This window comes from Motacilla alba, chromosome 3 (assembly GCF_015832195.1).
Source record: "Motacilla alba alba isolate MOTALB_02 chromosome 3, Motacilla_alba_V1.0_pri, whole genome shotgun sequence".
NCBI classification, from domain to species: domain Eukaryota; kingdom Metazoa; phylum Chordata; class Aves; order Passeriformes; family Motacillidae; genus Motacilla; species Motacilla alba.
In genome coordinates this window covers 51,387,792-51,408,840 of record NC_052018.1, presented here as the reverse complement: position 1 = coordinate 51,408,840, position 21,049 = coordinate 51,387,792, and the positions used below count along the sequence as shown (strand labels likewise).

At 36.1% G+C, this 21,049-nt stretch overlaps 1 long non-coding RNA gene across 1 annotated transcript; it reads left to right on the top strand.

Moving 5' to 3' along the window:
• The first annotated feature begins 859 nt into the window (after nt 1–859).
• Nucleotides 860–19,802, top strand: LOC119699771. The gene is made up of 4 exons (XR_005256531.1): nt 860–891; nt 13,395–13,421; nt 14,508–14,555; nt 19,016–19,802. It is a non-coding gene; the product is annotated as an uncharacterized LOC119699771 (long non-coding RNA).
• Nucleotides 19,803–21,049: the final 1,247 nt, after the last annotated feature.

Here is a 21,049-nt window from a genome sequence, read left to right as displayed (position 1 = left end):
GGCTCGTCTCCATCAGAGTTGCAGCAGTCATCTGTAAATGCAGGTAATTCTCATTTTAGCCACCTCATCCCTTTTAGTAAAATTTTGTTATGATTTCACAGCACTCATTGTAGATGTATGCAAAGTTTTATTGGAATACTGAGCTGAGTTTTAGGGGACTTTTATTCTGTCTCCAGAGTTTGAATACTGAGCACACATCACAGCTTCCATTGAGGAACTAATTTCAGGTTTTTAAAATTTGGTTCAAATTTTAAATTATCAGTTTTCTTCCAGTCTCTTTCCCATTCCCACAAAACTCATGCTATGGGGTTTAGAAGTGGGATCGCTGGATAATCAGGTCTTGAAAGTCTCAATATTTGGCAGAGGCTTATAAACATAGCTTCAGCAGTTTTTTACATCTTATTTTACGCTTTTTAATGCTACAATTTCTAATAGCCAAAAAAGTACACATTTCTCTTAATTTCATCTTAAACTGATGATATCTCATAACCTTTGTCTATACTCCTCTTACTCTTTTATGTCTTGACATTTCAATTTATCCTCCTCCTTCATTGTTGATTTTGAAGTATTCACTCTATGACTCTCTCCCATTATCAATGTCTGGGAGGAAGGACAACCATGACTAAAATTATGTGTGAGGATGTAGAAAGCTGGAATATGCTCTCATCAATAGCAGAGCTGGGTGTCTGTGAGGAAATGTTTCAGTTTCTTCATCTGGCAAAGAAATTTATTCCTTTATAGCATAATATATGTGTGGTTTGATATATGTGCACAAAGGCTCATATAGGTATTTGAATTATTTTTACTGACACTGCTATTAACTACAATTTTAAAAACATTGTGGTTTTGTTTCTATTTCAGCTTCAGTGAAAAAGGAGGGGGAGAAGAAAGGTAAATCAATCTTTTCCTTTGACTGAAACGTCTTCCAGGCTGTGACTGCTGTGAGAAATGTTTCTTTCGTTCAGTGATACAATTGCGATGGTATACAGCATTGTGATGGCATACAGCACCGCGTGTGCTACCATCAGCCAACTTTATCTGCTCCTGCTGTGATAACACTGTTGGCATTTCCACTACTGGTAGCTCCTTTTTAAAATGGGCCAATACAGACCAGTGTCAGACACTTCTTCATTCTGGCTGGGAGGAAAATGAAAGACCTTTGTTACCATGTTAGGATTTGTCAAAGAACAAAACTTGCAGTGCACCATGCATGCTGACCTGGCTGCTTATTCTTTGCAGAAGTTGCTTTTCTAGGCACATTTAATTTCCTCTTTTCACGTATATATGGAGCTCGCATGTAACCTTTGCTGAAGTCATTCTCTGATATTTTAACAGATTAGTGGGAAAATTTGCCCTAAATCAGAACAAAAAATATTACTTTTATTTAAAGATAAATATAATGCATTTATCAGAACCAAAATATCTATTTATAGTGTTGTCTTTCAGAATAAGATTTGCTGAGTTAAAACTTTTTTCCTAATTTTCTCATATTATTCAAACAGCAAAAATAATGAAATATTTGCACTGACGTAGTATTTTTTTAACCCGTTCAACTTTATTGATAACCAGGCTTATAAATCTTGTCTTTCTCACTAAATAGAGCAATGGAAACGTTTACAGAACATATCCATATATTTCTTAGGATTATTCAATATTTTTTTTTAATTCAATGAGGAAAAAATAGCTCTTTATTATTGATGGGAGATTTGGTGGGGGGGGGGCCTAGGAAGTGTCTTTTGTCACTTGGAAATTCTATGATTCACATAACTGTACAATGGAGCCAACCTTTACTGTCTATACATGAAGACATTTTCAATCCTACTAATTTATTGCTTTTTTCTGTTATCCCCGTACAGAGCTGTTAACTGAACTGAAAAAAAAACCCAAAAAATTATAGTCTCAACTGTTTTATCAGCTCATGAGTGAAATCTTGGCTGTGTTTATGTTAGTGGCAAAATTCCCATTCACTCCACTGAGGCTAAAATTTCACTTCATGTCTTTAACAGAACAATAAAATTAATTTCAGTTATCAAAAACAACCATGCTTAATAGGTATTAAGCAAGATATTTTGTCCAAAGATTAATTTGCAACAACTGAGGCGTGAAGGGTAGTGCATGAAGCAGGGAGAATCAGAAAACTGGCAGTTACTCATAGAGCCATTGGTTTTCAGATATCAAAATGTCTGCAGTTTTCAAAAACATGGACTGCTACATCCTTGATGGAAACAAAAGAATGAGGTAATTGTTAAGGGTGCTGCTTCTCTCACCCTTGTCAGATTGTGGGCCCATTCTTTTACAGAAGAAAACCAAGGGAATTTGTTTTAAACACCTAGTGCTCATTTTCCACCAGCTACGATTTAAAATCTTCCCCGACAAAACTGATTGAAACATGCATTTTTCATGAACATTCTTTGAAGTTATATCGATTTTTCCAGTTCATTTTCTTTTCTATATTTCTTTTGCTTAAAAATTTTCCTTTGATTTCTTAGTTGAAAGGATTTTGCAACAAGTATGTGCGGGCTACTTTCATGCACCTGTGTCAGGCTGTATCTCACCCTGCTTGTTACCACCAACCTATTTCACAGAACCGTGGAAGTATGAACTGAAATTCAGTTTTAGTCATTCTCATGATTATCATCCTTTTTATTTATTTTTTGGATTAAACCACCCTCTGGTTTTCTGAGATCATAGCCAATATTGTCAGCAAGGAAGGTAGTGATTCTAGTGAAAAAAATGCCAGAAAAATGAAATCTTCCAGTGACGAAGGCAAACTGGTTCAGTGATGTTCATGCCTTTAGTAGACCTGGTCTAAACTGAAAAACTGGAGAGAAGTAATAAGGCCTCTTCCAAAAAATGAACATGCCATGCTTTAGTTGCCATGCTTTCTCATCTAGCTTCCCCTTCCCTGCAGGCTTCATATGGAAAATATTGCATGATCCTAGCTAACTCAAAATATGATAAGGTTTTATTTATTTCTGCTTATTCTGTTGTCACAAGAAATTGCTCAAGGCTGCATGTGTATTCCTCTGACTGGCAATAAAAAAGGGTAATGTTCACTGGTTTTGCTTAAGGATACAGTATTTTTTGCACAGCTGCAAAAATAATAGAAGTAGCCAGGCAGCGCTCTAAATTGACTGGCTCATTATCCAAAATATATTGTGGTAGTGGCATGCACAGTTCAAACAGCACTTTACCATTTTTCCTGTGAATCATACAGCACACACACTGTACTCTACATGAAGCTTTCTCCAATTATTTTGTCCTATTCAAATACATCCCTCATCTAGAAAAACAAGAATAATGAGCCATACAGAGTGACAAGCCATCATAAAAGAGAAGAAGATGGAATGACGTGTTCAGTCGATGGTACATTCTGTGCATAGCATAAATCAGACTTGAAGGAGCTGGCAAGAGACAGAAAAGAACAAAATTATGATGGAGAAATATTACATATTGTGCTGATTTCTCCAAATATGGATGATACTAACAGAAACCTTGAGGCACAATTAATGCATGAAATTTAGGCATTCACTATTTCTCTTTCAAAGGTTAGGTCTCTAGGACTTTGTGACCAAAGTCCTAGAAAATCGGCAGCTTTACCTTCCAGCATCATGTTATGCCTTCTTTCAACATGTGTGGGATAGAGAAGCTGTCACAGAAATGTGTAAATGTTGTCAATTCTAAAAGGGCAAGAGGCAGAAAACCTTTGCATGAGGAGGACGCTTCCTAAATTTCCCAAGAGCAAATCTGGCTGCCAGTACACAAAAATTTTTAACTCTTGCTAATAATTCAAAGCATGTGAGCAAGGAATCAAACTAATTAAAATAGATCCAGGGGTTGGTGAAGTGATATAAATCCCATCATTTCCAGGGCATCTCCAGAAAATAGTAAACAGAAATGTAACATGCCAAAATATTTTGGCATTTTTTCACATTGGCCATTTTTAATGAAATAAATATTAATAATTATTTTTGTTTCTATACACCAAAAGAGTATTTTCATATTTCAGAAATGTTTTATAACTACAGAGGGTTACAAAATCCTTGTTTGGAATAGAGCCAAATCAGAGAAAACTTTAAGTTTTCTTAGTTCTGCATAAAGTAGAATTTCTTATTTCAATTCATACCACCCATACCCTATTTATTTCTGACTACAGAGGAGATGGACTGAATTTGGGATGCCAAGCAAGTAAGAGTAATGAGTTGTCTCTCCAGTCAGTGTCAGAAAGCCTTGCTTTGTAAAGATTCTTTACATCTGTGTTTCTAGTGGACCAAATAGAATTCAGCCATGACACAATCCCTGTGGTTGCTCATTCTCATGAGTATGTATAAGAGCACTCTCATTGTTGAAAGTGACTTGTGAACCTGAGCTGCCAGGGAGTTAGTTTCTCCAGCCTCCTTGGAGCTAATGATCCAGAGACAGAGAACAAGCTCTGCCTTGCTCCTGAGAGCACATCCAATTCAAGACCTCTGTGAGTCTCATCTGCTCTGTAGACTGCCTACTGTCAGATATTATCAAGACTTGTAAGTTGGTGAGATGCAGGTCCTGGTTGCCTATCAGTAGCAACACTCCCATTCTGATTTTCAGCATTGACACTCTGACACCTTGCTCTTAAATTCATTTACTAGTTTTTAGAAAGCAAAATGAAAATCACATTTATCTAACAAGTTTCATCAAAATAAATTGGCAGGAGAGTGTGTGGGATCACATTTAGACTTTTTCTCAATAAATGCATTGTGGTGTAAAAAATGTGTAATATCTGAGTGTAGCTAAAATCAAACAAAAGGAGAAAAATGGGCAAGCCATGTACATTCAAGCTTCAAACTACAACTTTTTTTTCAATTCAGTAAAGAACAATTTCCTTCTAGTAATCCTTGTAATTACTGTTTGGTTTGGAAACTGCTGCTCTGGATACAGAGGGTGGGATAAACTGGCCAAGGCACAGTGGCATCCCTTTTCAATATACATCAAAATCAAGATGCTTTCCAAACTGAAAAAAAACCAAACCAAACCAAAAAAAAAGAGAGTGGATTTCAGAACTGCTTCGTTTTGTAATTGACCAGAAAAACTGGAAGTCAGCCATCTTATTCATAAAGCAAACGGTCATAGTAGCATGGGATCTCTGCTCAGCTGCAGATGCCACTGGTTCAAGATGAATCACAACTTCATTACATCATTTTCTAACAAGAATCAAAGGATAAGAAAGTAGAGTATCTGATTCTATAACTACAAAGTGTATTACACCGACTCTTAATAGAACTTTCAATCCTAAACAAAGGGATTAGAAACACCAAATCATTATAAATACTTCATAACGATTTTCTTAAAATAGGGTCAAAAATTCTGTATTATATAATAATACAGAAAATAATAAATACAGCCATATGCTAGTATGCTGTTGAAACTAGTAGTGATAATTTGACCAGCTGAAGACAACACAGCTCTCTCAAAGGAAACAGTCACTGAAATAGCCACAAGATGGAGCCCAAAGGATCTTCCAAACTGAAGTTAATATTGCCATCCTGCATCAGATTAAAAGTTAAATAAAGTGATTTTACTGAAGAACACTCTACAGGAATCTTGAGCTGCAAACAAGATGTTTTTGAATGTAAATCCACTCCTGACTAAAGATGTTTTCAATTTGATAGATGGCTACCCATGCAGTAGTGAGCTTTGATTTCCCATGCTAAAATATCAAGTCCCCAGCATTTTCAAGGAATATTGATGAACAGATAATTTATATTAAATAAAGAAAATTATCTGAAAAGACTACATAAGTTAACTGAAATTTGCTTGACCTCTGCTTGCCTTGTCACAACTATCTTAGGGGTATAAATAATTTATGTCCATTTTACAGGGTTATGTGAGGCTTAACTATCTGTACAACCTCTGTTTAGTGATGGACAGAACTTCCCATGTTGTAGATACTTCAGTGGGATAAGATATGACCCATTTGATATAATTAGGTAGAGGAATTAATGTCTCAAACTCATGACTTTTCAATGAATTCATAAATTATAAAAAATTTATTTTAGATGCTCAGATTAATGTAATCATTAGAAAACTTTACCTCATGCAAATTTAGATGACTAAAGTTGCAAATCTACATTGAAACTGTTCAGCCTAGTCTCAGTTTAGGGCTGATAGAGAGAAATAAGCATCTGCAAAGACAGTTTCATCTGTCTTGTATCTGTGTCATAATGCAATTACTTGCCCCTCTGGAGATATTTCTATTTCTCACTTAATTATAACATGGAACATAGTTTATGATTAGTAACAAGAACAGAAACGTAAACGAATATTGGGATTGTTTGTTGCTAATTAACAACTTTCCCTTCCCTCTCTTTTAAGAATCTGACATTGAAAGAGAAGTGAGAAGACGGAGCAAATAATTTGTAGATCTTAAAAAATGATTGAATATCCACTCTCACTGTACTTAGATGGAGAATCTAATGCAAATATTTATTCTAGACACTTTAACAATAAGGTGAAATCTCCATGTTTATCTGCCTAACACCTCTGTGTACTCACAGTTGAAGCACATAAAATGAGTGATGCTACCTTGCATCCATATTTTTTTCAAAAAAGGCCAATCCTTTCATTCTTAGTAGGATTTAACCAAAACCTTGACATTGGTTACAACTTTGTAATTTATTCAAGGTAAAATTGAGATTACACTCTTTTAAGTATTATTTAATAAAAAACTCGCAAAATTATTCATATTGATAGACCTGGCATAACATTTCAATTGCAGTTATGATTAAAACTTGTGTTAATTGTTCTTACTTGCATTAACGTACAACAGTAATTTATTCAGCCCCTGCTGAAAAACTGGAGTCAGTTAAACTATTGTTTTAATGATTATGAAACATCTGTGATTTCTGAAGAAAGAGTGCTCTGTGTAGTTGGTGGCCTGGATTGTTACTGTAAGTTAGGTATAACACATATATATTGGCATCATGTCAGAAACATTCACATATGTCAATCAGCATAATATGCTTGAACACCTGCATATCCACATAATACATGTTTAATTGGCTAAAAATTTCCCCATGGGATAAACTATTACTTTATTGCTCTGCACAAAGATGTGTGCAAATGAATGCACAGAGGTATTCTATTCAGATGCAATTCCAGAATGAATAGTTCTTCTAGTGTCAATCTACCTTTCCTTTTCTTATCTATTTCCATTTGCAGAAATCTGCTTTTACAGAGTTGTAATTAAAGCAAAAGCAGTGATCAGCAGCATTTCATAAGGAACAAAGATAGTTCAGTATATTATGACTCTAGAAGTTAGTCATTAGCCCTTTACTTTAATCACCATGTTAATTTGAGTAGCACACTGGGAAAAGTCCATTTTTCAAGAGTCAATTTTTATTGTTCTCCACCCCTTATATCAACTGATCCCTCCTCCAAAATTCTTCTTTTCTAGATTTCCATGGTCATCTAATTCTTTTCTAATTTATTATTATTTCACATTTATTTAATAACATATGTAAATATATTTTCAGTCATTATCATGCTTTTACAAATCCAGTCATAGCTAGGAAGGATCTCAACTAAGTTCCTTTTCAAAGTATTTGCATGGAATCTGGACCCAGGGAGGTTAGTTTGCCAGCTTTCACCAATAACAGGTATGACTGAAGATTCAATTATAATGAATATTAACATCAGCAAGAAGTGCTACTTTTGGCTCCAATTTTTTATATAGAGTGGTGAACATTTTTTGCATAAACTAACATCTATATTCTGAAAAATAATCCTAACATCCTATAAACTTCAGTCTGCCTGATTTCACTCAGCTGCCCTTCGAGATATATAATAATTCATGTTGCAATAAAGACAACCCAAGCTCCAATATGTTTTGCCTTAGCTATACGCAAATGTAAAACTGATATTTCTAAAAGTGAAAGCTTGTTAGGATACTCTCCCTCATCTGTATGTTCCCATCCCACAGTTTCAGGGAACAGCACATGAAAACGTCAGAAGCTGAGGATGATATTGAGAGGAAGCTCTTCAGGTCTTTCACCACACGTGCCTAAAGATGAAGTGCATTAATGCAGCAGATGTACCTCATCTACACTTGACTGAAATTTTATTCTTTCAAGCTCTCTCGATGGAAGATTTGTCCTCCTGGGATATTAGGACTTATACTATTTTAAAGATATTAGTTTTTAGTGCCATCATGCAAGATTGTTGTTTCAACAACTTACATTTCCCAGAGCATTTCTATTGTTTAAGTGACAAACTGGGAAACAGGGAAAGATTGGGATCATTACTAAAGATTCCTAAAGGCATGCATCTCAGATTGAAGTTGAAGCAATTCCTCTTATTAAAAGTCATTTAAAAATGTTGGAAATGTCTCTATTTCTTTGCTACTTCTATTATATTTACACCATGATAAAGTTTCTTCCTTCCCTCTTCACTATTACTTTTTGGTTTTCCCTGTTATACAAAGTACTCTTGAACTTCCAGTTAAAAAAAAATATTTTAAAAAACAAGTTGTTCTAGACAACGTCAACAAAATCCTCCGAAACCAAGAGTCAGCTCATTTTTCAATATGCAGCCCTGAGGTATAAAACAAACCAAACAGCAAGGTCACAAACACAACAGCTCTAGGAAAGCAGATAGATATCTTGGCTAGGCTGCGCTGGTAAAGAAAATACAGCAGAAAGAGCTGTGAGAGCATCCTGACAGCTTTTTTTAGTGGAAAGTGGCAATAGGAAGATCAGTTTGTTGCAAATTAATGACCGTACAGGCTCTAATATCAATGGTTAAGTATTAATGATAATGGGGAACCATGGCATTTTAGGAGGGTTTGTCTTAACATTTTATCCTCTTATCGCTCTTCAGCCAGTGCTGATAGAGTGATCCAAGGAAATCTGTGGAGATGCACAGACTCAGAGGAGCATTCCCAGACCAAGAGACCAAGCTCTCTTCTTCCCTACACATATTCCAGACAGCCTTAATCATTTAACATTTCATACTTGTCACATTAATGTGGTATAATACTTCCTTAATGTTTAGAAACCTGGACAAATATCCTGAAAAATACTAGGTTTAAAGCAAGCCATAAATTTAAAATGGATGTTGTAGGGAATTAAGAGATCCTGTGAGGACAACACTCGTGCAGCATGCAGCGCATTTTAATCATATACCGACTTCCCCTCTTTGTGCCAGCACCACACACTTCTTGCTTTCTTTATTTTGACTCGGCCACGGGTAACTCTTGTTCATACTCTGTCAAGGCAATTTTTTAATGTAGAACAGAGGTCAGGATGAGCACAAGCCATGCTCTTTTTAGGAATGCTGCTGCAGCTAATTTGGTTTTTGAGTCACTTTTTTAGACATATGCTCAGTAGACTGGCTTTGCAACACAGTCTGCCGGCTTCTCATCTAGCCAGAAGAACTTGAGTAAGACACATGCAGATATGACAGATCAGGTCTGCTGATCTAAAAAAATTATGCTAACATTTTACTTCTCCTTTGAATGACAAAGAGTACAGACAACAACTTCACAAATGTAGGGAACTGCTCCCTAACAAAGTCCTAATAATCCACTTTTTTCTGAATTTATCATCTGAGACATGTAAAGAATGTATTTTTTTCTGTTTGACTTTTTTATAATACAGTTGTGTTACATTTTGAAAAACCTTGACCTAATTAGACCAAAACTGTCTGATTTAAATTATGCGGTGGTCTCAAAGGTTCTTGAAACTTATATTTGGAAGGAATAATGTCCACTAATTTGTCTAAAGGACAAATAGTTTGTTCATCCATAGTTCAGGGAGAATGAACTCATATTAAATAGGGAAATCAAATTTTACCTTTTTCATGATGCATTAACTGGAAGGTATACATTTCAAATTTTGATAATTCCATTGGAAGATTACTGTTGATCTTGATCTCTCTCTTGGTCTGTAATGTTGCTACAGATTAACATTATGTGTGTGTTGCGTATTCATGCAATGTCCAGTCCAAAACAAACATGGTAAAGAATCTCTGTGATGTCTTTAATGGGAAATAAACCAGGCTCTTACTTTGTCTAATGGAAAGTAAATTTCTTATTTATAATACACTTGTAACTATCTAATTGGAAATAATTTTTACCAGCTACAGCATGTGTTATTATTCTGTTTTTCTTAACTAAAACAAGTACTTCTGGCATTGCTTTTATTTCCTGCACAACATATTCTTTTCTTACAGAATATGCACACTCACAAAGGTATTTGCTGTCTGAATGGCAAATAACTGTTACCCAGATGGAAAATAGATGTTGTAATCAAAAAGCACATTCTGCTTTTAGCTTTACCAATTTATGGTTCAATAAAATGCAGGATTTCATTTCTGAACCTGTATCACAATCTAATTTACAAAAATCTGCCATATATAATTAATACCCTTGTGGCCTTCAGAATGGCAGGCAAGTTAAAAAAAATTGAAGTGAAAAACAGCAAGATATCTATGAAGCCCGTTTTCCAAGTTTAATTTAGAGTGGCAGAAAAGACATTGCAAATTTTTGCTGGGAGTAGAACCATATAATTTCATTGATCCAGTTCTTATGTAACTTCAAATAATTCATCAAAAATCCAACTGTTTTCATTCTATTCAAATCTGACCTCCTCTAGTACAATTTAAGTGTTAAACAAATGAAGATAAACCACTTACTTAGGACTGAATTTTCTGCCATTGTGAACAATAAGTACTTTTTTACCCAGTAGGTAGTCCTGTTAGCTAATGACATCAGAACAGCTATTTGAAATGAGACCAAGAGTTGATTTAGCCCAACACACTCTTGCCATCAGTGGCCAAAACAAAAAATTCTTGTTTACACTTTCAGCGCAAGATACTACATGAAGTGTGTGAGATTCCCAGAGCTGCATAACACAGCCTTTAATTTCCCACCCTTTAGGCTAAATTACATATATCATTGCACACTTTGCAGAGACTGACCTGGACTATAATCTTGCCATTTTCACTAAGTAGAATAAAAATTAAGGTACCCATCTTATAGATAACTGTGATATTGTAAAAATGAATCTGATTGTCTTGGGACTTAATTTTTTTTTAACTTTCTGCTTAGTCTATATATCATTTGAGTTGCATATTTTAACGAGAAAATGACACACAAGAAGGATAATATTAATATTGGATTGACTGAAATCGCAGTTAGCAAAACATAAAGGTTTAATTTTATGGCCCAAATACCATTTCAAAATTTGACCTTGGTGTTTCATTTTGGCTTTTTTATAGAAAAATTATAGATACTTTTTAGAATAACCAACAATCTAGAGAGTTTTAACTTTAGAATATCTTAATTATTTCATCAAAATATCTGGTAGAAATATCTCTGAGTGTTATGCCAGAAATAAGGAAGCTGGACTTTTAGGCAAAGCACAGAGAGCAGTAATCTCAGTCTTCAATCTGTCTTGATGCTGATATTATACAAACTTGTCTAATTAATGCCTCCACAGTAAAGAGGAAAAGGACAACAGAGATACTTTCACAAACTTCAGGGACCAGACTTTAGCTGAGTTCCTATTGTTTTAAACATTCTCTGTGACTGCTATTTACCATCATAAAAGGGGAAATAATGTATTGGCTTCACTGAAAAGTTAAGGAGCAATGGTTTTGTTTTAATTTTAGCCAGATCTTAGATAAGGATATTATTACAAAAGTTTGCTTGTAAAATTTGCTAAGCAGTGTCAGTAGAGAGTCTTTAAATTAACACAGCTCATATGTGGCCTAGCTCTGATTATTTTAGGTGATAACTGAGTTATATGACACAATATTCTATATGAGTTATGTAATTCATTCTACTAGCTACTGGCATAATTTTCAGATTTGATTTAAATATTTACTTTGAAATTCCTTTTTGAAAATTGAAATTCATATTTCCTGAGCATATCTCACTATGTCTTTTGACACAATAAAAAATTAATTTCCTCTACAAATTTCTGACATATTTCATGGAAACCCACTTGCAATCAAATTTGCCTCAGCTTATGATGCTTAGAGAGCTACATTTTGGTTGGTTTTGCGCTATTAAATGAGTCTAAATTTACAAATCATTTTACTTACACGCATAAAAATAGCAAATGTGGCTTTATCCTAGACATTTTTTTTCTTTTGAACTCCTATTTCTGGTTCCTTAGTTCAGAGCAAGCATATACACTTACTTTGTATCTTTACTCTTTATTACCCACAAAAATGTTCTGGTTTTTTTTCACTTTGTTCTGCATACCATCTCCAGTTGCTGTCTCCTTAAATGCACAACAACGACTTGGATTAGAGACTGGTTATAAAATGGGAGTAGGTTTTATACTGCAGGGAAAACAAGTGAAACAGAAACCCACACGCACAGCAGTTTTTGTCCCAAGTGGGAGCTGGGGAGCTCAGGAGGTCAGTGAATCACAGCCTGGGAGCTCACAGCAGCAGTTTTATTGCTTGTGCTGCTGGGGCTGCAAAGGCAGCTCATCCCCTGCCCTGCTGCATCTCTCTGTGGGATTACTCTCCCTCACACACAGAAGACATGCAGGTGGTAGAGCCTTTTTTCTCTTGAAAACAGCAGCTGCATAGAAAAAGTCAAGAAGAAAAATCCAGCTGGAGGGCTAGGTTTTGACATTTCACTTCTTTCTGCAGAGCCAATAATGACATTGGCTACAGCTGCCAAGCTCTCATTTCTTTACCTGAGAAATGTTGTCTCAACGTCCATGGAAAGTATTCATTTGGTTTTCAGTTTTATCTCATCTGTGATTTTTTTCTGGAAAAATGTGAAAAATGAAATGGCACAAAGTTTAGAAGTCCCAGCACTGAAATCCTTTTGTTTAGAAGTGGCTTAATGAAGTTCATGAACTTTGTCTTTCTGCTTCTCGGAGTATCACTGAATCCATCTGGAACTCATTGCCCTCATAGAGCAGGTGCAATTGTCAGGGACTGTCATTTTTAGACTACCCTAGGTGTTGTTTCCTCACTCGAGCTAAAATTCATTTTCTGTCTTTGTCTAGTAGAGACCTTATGGTCTGAATTTGCCCTGTCTCTTAGTGGGCACTCAGTAATGTAAGCACCTTGTTCAGCCAGGTAGTTTCCCTAGGTTTGGTATGTGGTCAGCATTTAGTGAGGGTGACTCAGCCCTCAGAAGAGGTGCAGAGCCTTCCAGGGGTCTTTGTACCAAATTTTGGCTAAATGAGGAATTCAGGGTGCCTGTGTTCCTTAGCTAAGTGTCCCATTTATGCATTTGGGGTGGACAGTGTAGGTGACACAATGTAACTGCTGCACACTTCAATACAGATTTCACTGAAATTTTATATGTCTAAAGTGTCACTAAAAAATGAACTAAATTCTGCATCACTGCTACAAAATTATTAAAATATGCCTTTTTTGTTTACTTCTAGCTACCTCAGAGAACCCGCATGAACACAGTAAGTACCAAGGCAATATAGAATATTTGTATTTTAACTTTCAGAAGGAAGGTATTTCAGCTTAAGGTGGAATTCATCAACACAAACTCACACAACATTTTGACTTATGAAACTGGTTTTCAATGACTCGCTCTGTTAATGCAGGACCAGGTGTGTTTCACAGGTTCCTGTTTGCATGGAAACCATTTTCCAATTCAGCTGAGACCCACATTGCCTATTGTCTCCATGGCAACTCCACACTGGGAAACAATCAAAGGGGCCACAGATGGGGAAGGGTCTCTGCAATTCTCTGGCCAGGCCTCTGGTCCAAGTTTTAGAGATTTATTTCTTGGTATGCTGCAATGCTCACCTGCTGCACAGCTTAGACTTCAGAGCTACAAATCAGAATTAAACATACTTTTAACACTCTTCTGTTTGAAAACTCAAATGTTATCTGTCTCATAATGTTGGGATCTGGATAGCACACTGTTTTTAAATAGCACAAAATTGCATACACGTTACTTTATAATGCAGAATAATATCCTTTTTTATTAGTGCCTCACAGTATATTTATGGGATCCCCATAAATATAGCTAACTACCTAACAGAAAGAAAATTAGCTCTAGTCCAGCCAAATCCAGGACAAAGAGAAACATGGAAAGCTTTTTTTCTCTTTTCCTTTATGCAGAATACTGAACATTTGTCATTCTTTACAAGAAAACCCCACTTCTGTTGTAATAAAAACTGCCATCGTTCCTATATCAAACATAAAGGAGAAATTTTCTATACAGAAGAGCAGTGATAGCAATCATAATTAATATTAGAAGCAATTCATAATTTTAGAAATTCTATTATGTTTCTAAAAATCCACAGAAAATAATTAAACCACATTTAAAAAGTTTAAAAAGCCTTTTCATTATTTTAATTTTATAGGGAAAATATAGTTCAACTTTGTTTCTTGAGAAATATAGTTATCAAAAAATTCTTCTCAAGTCTAGTGGGAATACGTAATGCAAAGCAATCTTTCAAAACCATAATGAGAATCTTTTATTTTTAAAATCTTCTAAAAATTAAGAAGCCTTCTAATATAGGGGTTCTTATTTTCAGAGCATGAACGTGTTAAACGTGAAAAAGCTGTCTCTCAGACTAAGCCAGGTAGGTTTGGTGAAGTAACCTCCACTTATGCCCAGCTCCACTTAAGGATATGTGTGGTCTGCAAAACTTGGACACTTCCCTGAGCTAGGCACAGGTGTTTTGCTTTGTGCCATTGGGTTTTTTCAGTGTCTTGGAGAGGAGCAAAAATGATGGTGACATTTAACTAAAAGGATTCAGCTGTCACAGCTTTTGACTGTTCTTGTGACTTTTCTCACTGGTGTAGTAAAAGGTGTGAGCAAAACCCATTTCCCAGAGTGTGAGGAAGGAGTGCTTTAATGCCTGCACTGCGTCAAAGAGGTGTACGGGGAATTAACCCCTCTCAACCCTTTCAGTAAATTACTTATTGCATTAAGTGAGTGTGGTCACCCCAGAAATGAGAAGCTACAATCTCATTGAGTACACACTCTGCAGTAGAGTCAGCCTCCAGCTCCTGAAACTCAAAAGTAACAGGAGCTGAACCAAGAATAGCAATACTAATCCTAGACAGACTGTGCACTTGGGTAAAATGTAAGTAATACCTGGCTGCAGTGAGCAGGACAAAGGGTCCCCCTTTCAAACCAGGGCTCTGTTCTAATAATGTTTTTTAGGGAGGACCTTAAGGCCCTCAAGGATCCACAGCTGGGTCTGGTGCGAATTAACAAGACTAATAGGGTAACCTCACAGAAAACTCAGCTATTGATGCTCAGTTTACATCACTCCTGAGTGGTCTTCCAGTCCCCACTCCAGAAGCAGTGGGGATTGGAAAACAAGTATCCACATCCCATCGACCTTTGCTGGAAGTGCTGCTGTTTGAACTTCACATTGAAATGAAGTGCTCATGAATAAGTGATTAAATAAACCATTTAAGCCTTATGTGTAAAATGATAAGGAAGCAGGCTTTATCTTATTAATTTTTTCCTATTTGTTTAAGAAATAAATTTCTCCTATGTATTTAGTACTTTTCTCATTCATTTTTCTAATGTACAATATTCTACCTTGTAAGTTAAATATTTTCATAGGCATTTTCAGGTTTCTGGAAGCCTTGAGGATCTGATTTAGTGAAGATGTATTGGTTTTGAGTCAATAAGTAAAAATATTTCTCTTCTGTTTTCAAAGACACATAGGCCAAGCTTTTTATTTAACTCATTGATCACTTTTTGTGTATTAACAGCTCGCAGAACGCTTCAGGCATTAGGTGAATTCAGCCATGGTAGGAACGAGGAAGCCAAGCTTGGTGGCCACAGTGGTGGCCAGAAAGTGGGTTGCCTGCATGGATGACATGACCACTCAACTTTCCTACTAAATGAAATCAGTCCTCCTGCCCAATTAGCCCAATCTCATCCACATAGCTGCAGGAAAATAAATTTCCTTGGTAGGACTTAGGATTTTACTGTTGCATACTACAGTACACTCCAGACCCCAAGCCCTTGGTATTTAGGTGCTTGAAGGAAAAAAAAAAAATAGAAAAACGTTTACTAAATTTCCTTTAGCATAAAATCTCTATTCTCAGATGATTAATGGTTGCTTTGGAGAACAGTGGCTGTTTTGAGTTTCACTTGATGACTGGAAATATTAATCTGCAGGCACTGGTGGTAATAGTGCTTCTGCCTGCTGTGTGCCAAGGAGTGCTCTTGAGTTAACAGCTTGAATTATAAAAGCTTCATTTTGAACAAAACAGTGCCCTCCTTTTTCACCTTGATTCAGGGCTGCTTCAAACCATTTTTCTTATGCCTCCTGCCATCAGACTTAAATGTATCATGTGACTGAAATAGTATGGAATTTCAGAAAATGTATCCCATCGGGAAAAGTTTAAATTAGAGTGTTTTGTGTATGTCAGTGAAAGCAAGTAAAGCAAGGGAATCCATTTCTGATGTAATTCTGCTGAAACTGCCTGCAATACACAGAAAAATGTTTACAGCCTTATTTTTTCCATTTAAATTAGATACATCAGGGAAAAAAATAATATTAATGCTTGTAGTGCTGCAAAACTGGAGCCCTGCAGAGCAAATAAATTCTCTTCAATGAAAGATTTCAGAACTTTAAACTTAGGGCTTACTCAAAATCAGTATTTTTTCAACATTCATAACATTTCTTTTTTACTCTTTATAGCTTTATGAAGTCCTCAAAATTGTTAAAATTTTTATTTGGAAGACTCCCCATGATATGGTAAAAAAGAATACAGGAAAAATTAGAACTATTAGTTCTGTTCTTGGCAAAATAATGTGTTTTATCCTCATCATATTTTTTTCTCTGCTTTTCCTCATACTGAATGGGGTGAACAGATTGATTTTATGAAGCTTCCTGATGTCTTGGAGTGTATTCCCTTATAAGACAGTTCTCCTTAAGTCTGGATATTCTGCTCCTTCAGTTTCCCTTCTGGCTACAACCAGTGGTTGAAACTCAGAGAAAAAGCCAAGCAGCCACCACCTATGGTTCTGCCAGGCAATGCATCAGGGTGTTCTCCAGTGGAATCAGCAGACCAATATTTGCTGTGTGGTTAGGTTGCAGAATAGTTAGGTGAATGAATATTGAAGAATTACCATGTTCATTCTCAGACAAATGCAAATCTGAAGGCCTGTCCAGTTTTCAAGATAAGTTCATTCTGAGAAGAAACACTGCCCCTACTTTCAAATCAATCAGATATGCCATCCACTCACAAACTTATTTCCTTACTTATTTCCTCACAGACTTTTTATCCCAGAGTTACAAAGCAAATATTGCTGTACATTCTCAACAGAATTAGGAAAGGAAAAGATATTATTTATTGTTCAAAAGTGTCAGGATAATATCCAAAGAAAGAGAACCCTATTTATTTTTGCTTGTCATTAATCCAGGGCATGTTACAGGGCCATTGTTTAAAGGCAGCATACCAGGTTTTCTTCTGTATTGGTACATAGAAAGTTTAATGTCCCAATCTAAATTAGTGAAATGCACTGTTATATGTTAAAGCTTCTCTAACAGCAGAAAAAAAGACACTTTCTCTCAATAAGTTGCATCTTCAAGCTGCTGGTTGTGCTATAAAACATTTCTAGCTGCACAGACATTCACAACATGGAGATGAGATTTTTAATTCACAGCTTTCATAAGAAACTGACAGTAACAATAGCTGAGTGAGGGCTATAAAAGTGCCCTAAACTTAATACAAATTAAAAAATTTAAATTGACACATATCAGAAAACAAATGAAAAGCATTGCAATGCAGAGCTATGTTTAATTTCCAAATAATAGAAAATATTAGTAACTGGAGAGCTTTATCCCTCCCTATATTTGACCCTATCAGTACTGATTTTCTTCCAGAAATAGACCAAACAAGCAAGAGATGGGGACCAAGAGATATCTGCCCAACCTAATTTCCACACAGTTATTGTCATCTTTGATCTGATACCTTCCAGAGGACTTAGTGGAAAGGAAGGGGCCAGAGGCAGGTGGCTGCAAAGCGCTTTCAGCAAGAACAATGGCAAATACAGTCTGACTGTGTCTTAAGCATATTTAAGAAGAATTTAGGAATATATGTGATTGTTGAAAGGTAGAGTTTAGGAGAGGACCTTGAATTCAATTATGGAAAAAGACATAAAATAGAGTAGAACTATAAAAGGATGAGGTAGGGTGAATTTAAAATTAACCAAACTGGGCAGAGTAGAAATCTGAACATAAACATCCCAGTTTCCACCTGACTGGGGCATTGGGAAGGTAAAACAAACCCCACTCGATTAGAAAGTTTAATCCCACCAATTTACATGGAGAAGAGGAAGTTCAGGTCCAGTGGCCAATGTTGACATGGGTCCACATCATCTGAGAATTGTGCTGAGCAAATCCACAGGCAGCTCAAGAGCATGTGGGCTTGGGCAGCTTTTTCCATAAGATTAACAGAAGTTCAAGGATGCTCCTCTGGCAGATGTCCAGCTAGGTCTAGGTAGGCTTGACGAGTAGTGAGTGGTATGGACTGGCATTTCAGACTGTCCCATGTGTCCTTCTGTGAGTTGTTACGTGCTGGGGCGTCTCCATATCTTTTTCATCTTCATAGTGTACACACATGTGAATACCTCCACCCATGTTTGTAGTTAGGCAGTCTCTAAAGTTCTAGAAGGTATTTGCAAGTTCTTAGTGTTGTTTAATACCAAACTGTTGGACTTAGACACTCAGGAAAGTGCTGTTGACAGAGGTGTAATGGATGCAGGAATAGGGTGGCTTCCACCTGAGCGCCTGCCTGAAGGATGCTGAAGGGTAAGTGGCTGTTTTCCAGCAGCTGAGACATTAGGCCCAGTAATTTACTTTTTCCATGAACAAGATCTCACCATGCAGTCAGATCTCATAATGCCTGCGTGCTGTTTTACAGTGCTATGATGGGACACTGATGCTCTAGACATGCATTTATTTTGTCATTGTGAACTATATGCATAATATCACCTATAGAAATATTATTCCAATTATATGAACCTATGCTAACACATTGTGATTTTAATGCTGTTCTCATGATACAGAGGAGAAAATGAAACAACAAAAGACAACTCCCACTGAGAAGTCAGGTAAGAATAAGTGATTCTCTCCTGATTTATGGAGGGGGGGGGGAGTATTAAACACTATTCAGCATTCATCTAGTGTAGTATATTTGCATTGCAATATTTTTTACAATGTTTTGAAATAAGTAACTGATAACAAAGAAAAACCAGCAGAGAGGAAATTGCAACTTCTGTTCTACTAAGAATTGTCTTTCCAATTATGAAGACAGGTCAGGGCCTTTCAGCTCCTTAGCTTCTTGTTCCAGCCATTAGCCAGAGCTGGATTAATGAAGTGAGGTGGAACTGTAAATCAGACCTCTGAAAGGATCCCAAATATGAGGATAAATTACCAGATGGATTAGGACTTTGGATCAGTCCAATGGAGAAAATGTTTTTGGGACTAAACTCTAAATCTTTGGGTTTTATCTGTGACTAAGACTGTGTAGTTTTTTAATGTAATGTTGACAGGAAACAAAAGTCAAGTAACAATGAGTGTTCTAGAAGCTGTGAAGAGTCAGCCAAGGAATTATAACATTCTCATCATCACTGGCAGTCAACACAAAGCTGTCTAAACTTATGGGGTTCGAATGCTGTGCATCCCTGCACAAGTAGGGGAAGATAAGAACAAGTGAGAACTGACTCCAATATAATGCTTGAATGTTAAAAAGAAAGGGAAAAAACAGAGTTTTTTTTCTACTTTTTGTATCTAACTATTACAATTTTATCTCTTTTGTCTTCTGTAGCCCAGGCAAAACCACCAAGTATGTTATTCTTACCTTAATCAGAAAAAATACAGTAAAATTGTTGGATACATTGTATGTTTTTTTTACTTTTACATAAGGAAGCATGCCCTTGGCAATTTCTATTTTTGATTAAAATTATAGTGTCTTTTTCACCATGTCTTCCATTCCTTTCATTTAACATACTGTCTTGTCATTGCTATTTAAAAGCTCATTTGACATAACCAATTGCTTCAGCGCAAGAGTGAATTCATTCTATGCTTCCCATAGCAAAAGTCCCATCAACAAAAATTCATATAGGAGTTCATATAGGAATCTTTTAAAAATCACTATTAAAAATTACTTAAAAAAAGAAAAATAGAAATTAATTTAATATAACCGCATCCTGAATTCTTCTCAGTCAAAAAGGACTCAAGACAGTCAATACCTTAACTTACCACACAGCCTGATTTTCTATACCTTTGACACCTTCAGAATGCAGATTCAACTACAATAATAATAATTAAAACTGTCAATTAATTGCGCAAAAAATTTAATGATTTTTAAAGGCCAGTATGGGAAATTAATCTCTCTTCACTGAACCAATTTTTCATTCATGCTTCATAAAAGCGTTTCCCATTTGAAATCCCATATGATGTCTTCATCTCAGCATTTCTCAACTTGTCTCCACACCTGAAATCACAGCTATCATGAGTTCAATTATTCATCTGAGTAGCACAAAGGCTGAGGCATATTGCCCTTTTTTCAGAGGCCATTCACATTTTCAGCACTTTCCACTTTACAGCATGCTTTTGGGTGCTCATTTCTCAAAAGGATAGTAATACACAGTCCTAGAGCTGTGGGAACATCACCTGGAAACAGGGTCAGCAGAGCTGTCCATTGATTCCACAGCCCTGAAATGTATTTTGGCCACAGTTTCCATTGCATAGCTGCTACTGTGCTATGAGATCTGTGTGGTGGGGTTTTTCTAAGTCTGACTTTTGTTTGCTAGACCTATTTGAAAAAAAAAAAAAAGCTTCTTCAATTTTTCTATTTCCAGCAACATAACATAAATTATCATTTTTTCAGTAATAATTATGAAGTAGAAAGATGGGAGGAGGGGTAGGGAAACAGGCATGTGGAGGTGATATGCATTTTCCACGCTTAAATATAATTTATTCATATGTAATAGTATGTGTCCAAGACTTTGGGAATTCTGCTCAAGTGTATCCAAATCAAGAACAAAGGATGAGTGAATGGTTGCTGAGTTTACTCTGCACTCTCCAATAATCAAAAT